The 10946-nt window shown below is 50.8% G+C and overlaps 1 pseudogene; it reads left to right on the top strand.

Moving 5' to 3' along the window:
• The first annotated feature begins 4617 nt into the window (after positions 1-4617).
• LOC101527159 (ornithine decarboxylase 1-like) lies at positions 4618-10270 on the top strand (annotated as a pseudogene).
• Positions 10271-10946: the final 676 nt, after the last annotated feature.

Below are 10946 nucleotides of genomic sequence, written 5' to 3' on the forward strand. Positions count from 1 at the left end.
AAGTCTGGAGAGTGGAGAATGTTTGGAAACTAGAACTACATAAGGGAACGGAGTTGGGGCAAGAATGGTTGAGAAGGGTCTGGTTGAAGGGTATATGGGAACGGACACCTGAAGGAGAAGAAGTTGGACACAGGGTAGCCTGGGGAGGGGGGAATCCAGGTGAGTGCAAAGGGCCTGAGGCCACAGGGAGCTCGGAGGTTTGAGGAGCAGCAGGCAAGAGTCACTGGGGCAGAAGGAGGGCGAGAGTGGGACATAGGCTGGGTCAGATAACATACCGTGAGCGGGGGTCAGATTTCCTTGCACTTCTATTCATTCCGCAATGAAAGGTCTTTCAGCAGAGGCCTACCAGAGTTACTTCATGTTTGCAGAAATCGATATGATGTCAGAGGGTGGGGAGCACAGCAGAGCAGAACTCCTTTGGAGCAGTCCCAGAGGGAGATGATTCCTGGGTAGGGCCAGCAGCTGGGGGAAATAATTGAGAGGTAAAACCACTAGGATCAGGAAGAGGGGAGATCAGTGTGATGATTTAATTGGCTGATTCTACGCCTAAAAGTGCTGGCATCCCATATAGTTGCTGGTCCATGTCCTGGCTGTTCCACTTTCCATCCAGCTCCCTGCTTGTGGCCTGGGAAAGCAGTGAAAGATGGCCCAATGCCCTCAGACCCTGCACCAGTGTAGGAGAGCCGGAAGAGGCTCCCGGTTTCAGATTGACTCAGTTATGGCTGTTGCAGCCATTTGGTGAGTGAACCAGCAGATGGAAGATTTTTTTTTTTTAAGTTGGAAAGGCAGATTTACAGAGAAAAGGAGAGACAAGGAGAGATCTTCCATCCTCTGGTTTACTCCCCAAGTGGCCACAATGCCAGAGCTGAGCTGATTCAAAGCCAGAGCCAGGAGCTTCTTCCAGGTCTCCTACATGGGTGCAGGATGCCAAGGCTTTGGGCCGTCCTCTATTGCTTTCCCAGACCACAAGCAGGGAGCTGGATTGGAAGTGGAGCTGCCAGGATACAAACCAATGCTCACATGGGATCTGGCATGTGCAGTTCAAGGATTTTAGCCACTAAGCCATCACTCCAGGCCCAGATAAAGATCTTTCTCTCTGTCTTTCCTTCTCTCTGGAAGTCTGCCTTTCCAATAAAAATGAATAAATCCTTAAACAAACAAAAATCCCAGTGGGGTAGATACCAGGATGTGAATGCCAGGATGTCCCTTGGCTTTTGGCCTAAGCAGTTAGGTGGATGGTGAGCGTGTAACCAGAGAAGAGAGGAGAATTGAGCTCTACCTGGGGTGCCCATGAGAACCTTCAGGTGAAGATTTTGAGGTTAAGCTTCAGCTCCAGGCTTAAACAGCCAAGGCTCTGCAGCTGGACTAGTTGGGTCGGGTTTGTATCACATTATAACAGCACAAGCAAATTATTTTCATCTTTCTTCGCCTTCGTTTCAGAGGCTCGCCTTTCCTGTTGAATGCAGTGCGACTCCACTGCTGTTCACAGTTGAGCAGACTTGGCTGTGCTCGTGTTCATGTGCTGTTTACCCACCACAACTGCTCAATGGATGCTTGAATTGTTTCCACTTGTCAATGTTCTTTAAACTTTCTTCATTTGAAAGGCAGAGGGCAGATTGGTGAGAAAGAGAGAGAGAGAGAGGGAGAGAGAGAGCAGGTGGGGCAGGAGAGTGAGAAGGACAGAGAGATCTTCCATCTGCTCCTCAGATGGCTTCAATGGCTGCAGCCAGGCCAGGCCTAAGCCAGAAGCTTCTTATGGGGCTCCCATGTGTACACAGGGACCCAAGGACTTGGGCCCTCTTATGCTCCTTTCTCAGGTCAATGGGCCTTGAACCAGCACCCATATGAAATAGCAGTAATACTGTAATACAGGTGGCAGCTTTATCTGCCATGCCATAGTGCTGACTTCCACTTAAGCTTTCTTTTTTAAAGGTTTATTTATTGGAAAGACAGATTTTAAGTAGAGATGGAGAGACAGAAAAATCTTTCCTTTGGTTCACTTCCCAAATGGCTACAATGGCCAGAGCTGAGCCAATTAGAAGCTAGGAACCAGGAACTTCTTCTAGATCTCCACGTGGGTACTGGGTCCCAAGGTTTTGGGCCATCCTCTGCTGCATTCCCAGTAGAACAGCCAGGACACAAACTGGCATCTATATGGGATCCTGGTGCTTGCAAGGGGAGGATTAGCCAATTGAGCTATTGTGCCAGGCTTGACTGTAACTTTCTAATAAAACATTTTCACTTATTTGTTTTCATATTTGAAAGACAGAAAGATCTTCCATCTACTGGTTCAGTACCCAAATGCTTGTAAGAACCAGGGCTTGACCACAGCAAAATCAGCAGCCAGAAACTCAGCCTGAGCTTCCCATGTGGATGAGAGGCACCTGAGTGCTTGGGCCATCTTCCTCTGCCTTCCCAGGTGCATAGCAGGGAGCTAAATTGGAAATGGAGCAGCCAGGATGAGAACCAGTGCTCCAACATTAGATGTGCATATTCCAAGTGGAGACTTACTGGCCGGGCCTCCACCCTTTTCAACTGCTGTGAATAATGCTATGAAACATTCATGTCCACCCATTTTCGTGTCTCTTGGGAACACAGCTAGGAGTGGGAGCTACAATTGTGTGTTTGTGGATACGCGGGTGTCCCATAGTGACACAAGGCTATCCCTGTGCCCAGGAAGTGACACGATGGTACCCTGTGACCTCCCGACACCTACCTCTCGTCCAGCACAAAGGCAGCAAGTGAACTGTGCAAATCTCATCTCTGGATTGAGCAATAACAGCTAAACCTGAACTTGACTTGTACCTGCTGACAGGCCCCCCAGGGCTAAGATTTCAACTTGTACTTTCCAGGATTTCCTGTCAAATCATTCATCACAGCCTGAGTAAGACGTCCCTATCCAGCTGGGCATCTTTAGAACATTCAGTTACCAAAGCAGGTCAGCTCATCCCCTCCCCAGAGGGATCTGCTCCCTGGGGACCCTAATCACCAGTAAGGTGATTCTGGACACGTTTCTAGAATAAAGGGCAAGCCACTTTTCTGCCTTGTAACTTGACAGAAACTGCCTCCCTCGGCCACTGCTGAGTCACTCATTATCTCGTTTACTAACTGTTCATCACACACCTGACCCACAGTGGGTCTTGCTCAGGCACTGAGGGTCCGAGGGTGCAGGGGTCAGCAGCTGCTGTACCTGCTGCTGCCATGGAGGCAGGGGGCGGGCAATTTAGGCACATCTGGATCTTGGAAATGCATCAAGGGCCTCATAGCTGGTATTCTGGAATGGGAAGGCCCAAGCTGTATGGAAGGCCATGGAGATCTTCTCTGAGGAAGAGATCCTTGACCTGAAGTCTAAGGAGGGTTCATAACTGCATCATGCGGCTTTATTCTGCATTTTCCTGGTGACCACTGATGCTGGATTCCTTCAGACTGAATATGCTTTGGGGTGTGTGGAAATTGCCTGTTGAGATCTTTGACCCATTTTTTTTTATTGATAGAGGTAATTTTAATTTTCATTTACCTGGGTTTTCAAGAATTTTAACAATGTAGTATTTGTTACATACATAATGAATTTTAAGGGTGTTTTCTAAAAGGCTGTGTTGCTTACATGTCATTAGAGTCACAGATACTTTAGAATATATTAAAAATCAATGACTGGGTGGCCACAGGTATAACTACATGCAGGATTCTATATGGATATTTTAGAACGTTAGAACTTCTCAGTCCTCCAGAATATAACCCATGGCCATGGAGATGAAGAGTGCTTGGCACAAAAGCACCACCCATGAGACTACTGTCCACCTTGGATATGATAACACAGTGTTAACGCAGCCCAACTGTGAGGGAGGTCTTCAGAAAGTTCAGTAAAATGGATATTATAAGAAAACTGTGCAGGGCCAGCGCAGTTTTGCTCATTTTTTTTTGAAAAAAGATTTATTTTTATTGGAAATTCAGATATGCAGAGAGGAGGAGAGACAGAGAGGAAGGTTTTCTGTCTGATGATTCTCTCCCCAAGCAGCCGCAACGGCTGGAGCTGAGCCAGTCCAAAGCCAGGAGCCTCGTCTGGGTCTCCCACGTGGGTGCAGGGTCCCAAGGCTTGGGCCATCCTCAGCTGTTTTCCCAGGCCACCAACAGGGAGTTGGAAGGGAAGTGGGGCTGCCGGGATTAGAACTGGCACCCATATAGGATCCCAGTGTGTGCAAGGCAGGGACTTTAGGCTATAGGCTACCATGCCAGGTCCTTGCCCATTTTAAAATTGGGAAGTCTGAGGGTAGCAATAGTAATGCAGTAGGTTCAGGTGCCACTTGCAATGCCAGCACTGGCTCAAGTCCCTACTGCCGTGCTTTCAATGCACCTCCCTGCTGACACACCAGAGAAAGCAGGGGAGGATGGCCCAAATATGTCTGCACATGGGAGACCCATGGGAGATGGAGTTCCTGGCTCATGGCTTTCACTAAACAACAGAACCTTGTTCACTGGTTGTAGCAAGGAGGACTCACCAGAGGTCTAAATGACTCATGGCACCCTGGTGCAGACTGTGAGTTCAACTGTCCAGAACCCCTTCTAGGTTAGACTTGTGCAAGAGAACTGCACACATCAGAAAGTCCCCGTTTCACAGCCATGGTCACTGCCCCCAGCAGGAAGCCACACCACCTGGAGGCTGCTGCTCATGCACTGGTCGCGCCAGCTAAGTGAGTGAGCCAAGTGAGTGAGCATCCAGGTCTGCGCGGTGGAGTCCACCAAGCAGGGAAACCGCTTCTCTGCTGTGTGACCAGTGTCCCCACAGCCTCGGTGAGATGGAGAAGGTGACAGGAAGGCGGCCTCCACCTGTCTTTGTTTTCTGAACCTTGTGTGACGGAACGGGTTGGTGGGACAGGAGGGAGTGAGATGTGCTCTTCCTCTCAGGATGGAAGAGGGACAGTTGTGGTTGGTGAGAGAGTAGGTGCAGCTCCCTCCTTGCACTTGTCAGCAAGAGCGGAGCACCTTTCCACCCAGGGAGCAAATCTCCAATTCAGAGGCCTCTGTCTCTTTCCTGAGAGATGGAGCCATTGGAGGAGACCAGGTATTCTTAGCTTGCAAAATATTTCAGTAATGGAAGGATGGGAGCACCTTTCATCGGATTGTTTTTAGTGACTAACTCATTTTATTTTTGATGATGTTTACATAGCTGAGAAGGATACATGCCCATGTGGATCACTGATTAGGGAAGATAGAGGAATGGGAGAAAGCGGATGAAAAAACTGTGTCCAATCTCCTTTTTCCTTCTGGAATCTGGGGAAGGTGAGGAGGGAAGAGGAGAGGGCCACTCCCAGCAGCCCAATGGCATCAGTGCCTGGGTATGGGGGAATGGCCACCCAGTGTCATCCCAGAGTTTCCAATGTGGAGCATGTTCTGAGAGCACTGCTTAAGTAGTTTTGATAATTTTAAGATGCTTTTGATTTCATTGCTCCAAGGCTGAGGAAATCCTTCCAGGGTCCATTGGCTGACATAGTCTGCCATAGAGGCTCCACTCACCCAGATACTTGCTGTCAAAGCTTGGCCAGGAGAGCTGTCCGATTTGTTCAGTCCTCCATGGTGCTAGATGGCTTCTGCAGGCCTCAATGAACTGGATGCATGGCTCCCGGGCTAGAATAGGCTAGAACAACTGAGGAGGCCCAGTTCTGAAACATACACTCAATGGTCAGGCCATAGTTTCTGTGTTGTTCCCTGTGGTTGAAGTTCTGAGTCCAGTGGTCTAGTTAGGAGGTCCTAGTTAGAGGTGACCCCAGACCTGATTCCTATGTGTGCCAGTTGGTGCACAATCCAGCTTAGTCCATCTCTTGCATCAGCCTATACACACACATACACACTGGTGATTAGAGTTGCCCAGTCAGTTCTGTTCCCAACTCCATCTCATATGCAATTTTCCCAGGAGGCCCACTCAGCCTTAGATCTTGCACTTTCCAGGTGGGTCTATGATCTAGCCTAACAGGACTTGTCCCCATTCCTAGCACCTGCTAGTTGATGCTATGGCAAAGCCTGACCAGTCAGCATCTTCTCTGGCTCATGCATATACCAGTGGATATGGTTGCTTAATCGAGCCTGGCTCTTCCCCCTAACCCAGCTCACATGTAGGCCAATGAGTGTTGTAGCCCTGGCCAGCTTGGACTGCTCCTAGTCCCAGTTTTCATGCTCACTATTGGGAACACTGGCCCAGTGGCAGGGGAGCCCTCCACAGTCATCTTTTTGAGCTTGCCTCCCCACCTCCTGGGCATTAGTGTGCTGGTGGGAGCTGCAGCCCAGACTGCCTTGGCTTGCCTCACCTCAGCATCCACCAATGGGTGCTGCAACCTGGCTTGGCCAGGCCTGCCCCAAGTTCCAGACCAGTCCAGCCAGCCCTCAGTCTTGGCCCTAATGTGAACTAGCTGATGTTGCTCCCCAACCTGGCCTGTCCTGCACCCTGTCCTGGTTCTCACATCTGCCAGTGGGTGCTATGTACTGACTCAGCCTGGCCCACTCCGAGACCTGAGTCACACCTATGCTAGTGGGTACTGTAACTTGGCTTAATCTGCACTGCTTCCAGCCTCGGTCTCACCTGCAAGGACTGCATCCTGACAGATGAGTTCCCCAAGCTCCTCTATCATACACCTCCCAGTTGCAGATCTCACATACACCAGTGGGTTCTTGGTCCAGATTCACTTGGCCCACCTTCTGTCCTGGCAGGACTGTGGTCCTGCCCCAACCAGCCCACACCCATTCTGGTTTTTACCACTGAGTGCTACAGTTCAGCCATGTCTGGTCCGCCACCAGGTCCAGTTCTTGTGTGGTTCAGTGGGTACAGATACCTAGCCCAGCCTGTCCTATAATCACCCTTGCACATATGAGCACCAGCAGATGCTGGAGTCTAGTCCAGTTTGGCACACCCCAGACTCAGTCCACACCCATGCCATGAGATGCTGCAGCCATGTCCAGCTCAGTTTGCATCCCCATTCCAGCCAATCTGAAGCCACTCATTCATGCCTCCCCCCACACAAGGGTGCCAGTACAGGTAGGTACGCTTTTTGCTTAATTCGAAAGGGAGAGACAGAGATCTTCCATCCATTGGTTTCACTGTCCAAATGCTTGCAACATCCAGGGCTTGGGTAGGCTGAGCCCAGGAATCTGGATCTCAATCTGGGTCTCCCACATGGCTAACAGGGACTCAAGTACCAAGCCATTTCCTGCTGCCTCCTGGTGTGTGTGTTCATGGGAGGACTTGGACACAGACCTGGAACTGGAACCAGGCACTCCGAATAGGAAATGTGGGTGTCCCAGGTTGTGGCTTAGCTGCTGCACACAATGCCCACCCCAGGTGTTTGTTTCTGCTCCTGGTGCTGGCGAATCCTTGCCTTTGATGTGACAGGGCCCCTTTCTGCCTCCATGTGCGGCTACACTCAGCAAGATTGGCTCTGTGTTTCTAACACGTGCCTTCCCTTGTCTCTCCTCTGGCATATGCCTTCAGCTTCCATGTGGGCTCCAGTTGCCAGACACCCACCAGCTACACACAGGCCATCACTCATTGCTGGTAAGTGTTTTAGATGGGTCACAGGGATGGCCATGACATGAGCCTCCTGGATCTTGGAGGGGGCTTTCGTGGAGCAGAGGGCTCTCTGCCCTTGTTTGAGAAGGTGAACCAGCCTAGGCCCTGTGATGTCCTCTGTATTCAAACTGTGTATATGTGTGTGCACTCGTGTGAGCTAGGCCTATATGGACAGGGGCCCTATGTGCAAAGCATGTCCATGTGACAAAACCTCAAGTACAGGTGTCCCTTTGAAGGTCCCCTAAGAGGTCAGGAAAGTGAGAGGGAGGGAGGAAAGCTGAGAGTTCATGAAGGAGTTGTTTTCTACTATGTGGACCAGAGCAGCCCCAGGGGGGCACTGCACAAAGCACCCCTGGGACTCCATGTGTAGAATGAGTCTTAGTCTCTTCCTGTTGCTCTGTCTCCTATATTCCAGTTGGCAGAAGGGATCAATGCTGCCCTGGCCCAGGACTTCCTGAAGGAGAGTGGCGTCAAGGTCATCGCAGAGCCACTTCTATGCAGAGTCTGTCTTCATCATTGCCAGGAAGACTGTGCCAGAGCCCGTTAGGCGGGCTTAGACTGTACTGGGCAGGGACGCCACTGCCCCGAGATGGGCAGAGGGTTGGGCTGTCGTCCAGGAGCTGGGTTGGAGCAGTGATTGAGCATGTCACCCTGCTGTTCTCATTCTGGTCCAGGAGGCCACAAGAAGTTTGTGTATTATCTCAACGATGGCCACTATGGCTCCTTTCACATCTTCCTCCAAGAGCCTATGTCCAGAATGCCCATTGTGGTGAAAGTACGAGGGCCTTGAGTGGCCCTGATGTCGTCTCTCCAGTCCCAGCAGCGCAGGCCCTCTAACCCGCAGGCCCTGGGCTTCTAAAGTTGGGAAGGACATGTGGAAGCCCACACAGGCTCTCCCTGTGAGTCCGGGTGCACTTGTATACCTCCACACACAGCTCAGAGCTTCTGCAGCAGCCTACGTGTGGGCCTCCTTGGTCCAGGGAATGCCAGGCACAGAAGTCCTTCCCCTTAGTGGCTAGATAGCCACCCCTGGCCTCTCGGCCTCTCCAGCCACAGTGTCCCTCCCCAGTCCACTGTCCTCTCTGGTCCTGGAAGGTACAGCTTAAAGGCAGATGTTACGGTTGGGGTCAGACCACAGAGCCTTGGGCACATGCCACTCTGTGTCCTATTCCTTTTGCTGTAATGGAACACTCAAAGTGGGTGCTTTACAAAGAAGTTTATTGAGCTCATAGTTTGGGAGACCCAAGTCCCAAATGTGAGCTCCCATTGGTTCATCATGTGGTGAGGGTTCTCCTGGCCACGTCACTTCCTGGTAGATGAGACTGTGTTGAGGGTTCAAGAGAAGAGGGACTGGGAGAGGGATTTGCTTGCTTGTACATCACTCCCTCTTTCAAGAAATGATCAGGGTTCCCCAAGAACTGAACCAGTTGCTCCAAAGGTGGTTTCCACAGTGGCCCAACCACTTTGCACCAAGTCACCTCTACCCACTGCTCCCCAAGTCTCCACACCTTCTTCTGCTTCTGCCCTCTGAGGACCAGTCCTTTAGGGAAACACTCAGAGCACACCCAAGGACCACAATCTCTCCCCTGGCCACTGAAGGGCTGAGTGTGTGCCAAGTTTGCTTATGCATGTGTGTGTGTGTGTGTGTGTATTTATGTATGTACACATATGTGTCTGTCTGTGTGTAGTGTTTCTGGATACCTTTAGGTGCATGTTTGCTTGTGTCTATTTATTTTTTACCCCAGCAAGCTGGGAATAGAGATCTCCTGTTTTGTTCTGTTTATTTTTCAGCTGTCACAATACTTTTAAATTTCAGTGATCAATATTTAAAAATCTGGACAAACCTCAGAGTTGCCTGAATTTTCTCAGCTCCTCTTAGAAGTCTGAGCGCTGATGATCTAGGGCCTGCAGGCCAGGATGGGCACCATCCTGAATCACATGTGGCAGCAGGTGAAGGCTCTACTACAATGTGCTGAAGCGGAAGAGTGCCCCACCCCTTTAGACAGACACTGACTTTCCAGTTGGTTATCTGGCCCATTTGATCCATCTTTGTCACCTTCTTGACCCTGCTTTATGGCTGTAATCAAAGCCCACTGCCCCATTTTACAGCTGAGGCACCTGAGGCCCTTGGACAGCAGTCCAGACCCAGGCAGGCTGCACTGGGGCCAGGAGTGTGACCCTGGGAGTGTGCTGACAGCCTCCGGAACAGGGAGTGGGGACAGGCCAGCCCTCTGCCCTTCTGGCTTGCATTCCTCACCCCTGCAGAAGTTCCACTCAGAGTCACCCCTCTGCCCCTGCACGCTCTACGGCCCCACCTGTGATGCCTTTGATACACTCTTTGTAGCAGAGCTGCAGCTGCCCGAGCTGGATGTGGGTGACTGGCTCATCTTCCCCTCCATGGGCGCCTACACGACCTCCATAAGCTCCACCTTTAATGGCTTCCCACCTGCTATCATCTACTATGCCGTGAGTCCCTGGCTCAGGTATCCGGGGTAAGGGATGAAAGAGGAAGCAGGCAGTCATGTGATCATTTGCGTGTCTGTGGAGAACGTGGTCACAGGGAACCCTTCCCTTTGCGGATTCTCCAAAGTGGCATCTCACCTTCCACCCTGGTCTGCTCCAGGGCCTTGTCCCAGGGAGATGGAGAGTGAAGATCAGCCTCTGTTGGAATAGAAGGGGGCAGCAAGAGGCTCCCTGGGCCTGTAGCCACTTGGCTGGCTGCACACCTGCTTCAGACATCCCACTCTCCCACCTCTGCTGTGTGCATCTTCGGGACCGGGGTCCAGGGGCTTTCACCTGCCCCACCTGTCATCACTGCCTTTTCCCAGGAGCCTCCTGGAGACAGCAGCAGCACCTTAGAGCCTACCTGGCTGGGGGCTGTCGGACTCGGTGGTAGGTAGCCACCTGGTGACTGTTTTGAGCTTGGTGTGTAGAAAAGAAGAGAAACAGTAATACTCAGATCATTTGCAGACCTTCTGAAAGCATCAGTGTTCATATTTGAACCAGTTTTCATGCTGCATTTTCCCAGCAGGGGCCTGGTTGGTCACTCTCCCCTTACCTTTCTCTCAGCCCTTCTTTCCCACCCAAGGAGCAGTGGCTGAAGGGGAAGGGGACACACATCAGAAACAACTTCCACACAGTGACAACAAAAAATAGAGTACCAGTTGTTTCCATTTAATAATGCAACCTACAGAATTGTACAATTTCAACCCAGAAAAGAGAGGCATTTATCATTGAGCCACATCCTTGCATTCATACTTCTGTCTCTCTCTTTCCTTGTTTTTATTTACTCATGCTCTGCCTTGTTCTGGAAAAAGTTTCTGTGAAATATATCATCATGGCTAAAAGCACATGGTTGGAATGAGTTAGAACGGGCTTCTCGCTGTGAACG

The sequence above is a fragment of the Ochotona princeps genome, chromosome 2, assembly GCF_030435755.1.
Source record: "Ochotona princeps isolate mOchPri1 chromosome 2, mOchPri1.hap1, whole genome shotgun sequence".
Lineage (NCBI taxonomy): Eukaryota > Metazoa > Chordata > Mammalia > Lagomorpha > Ochotonidae > Ochotona > Ochotona princeps.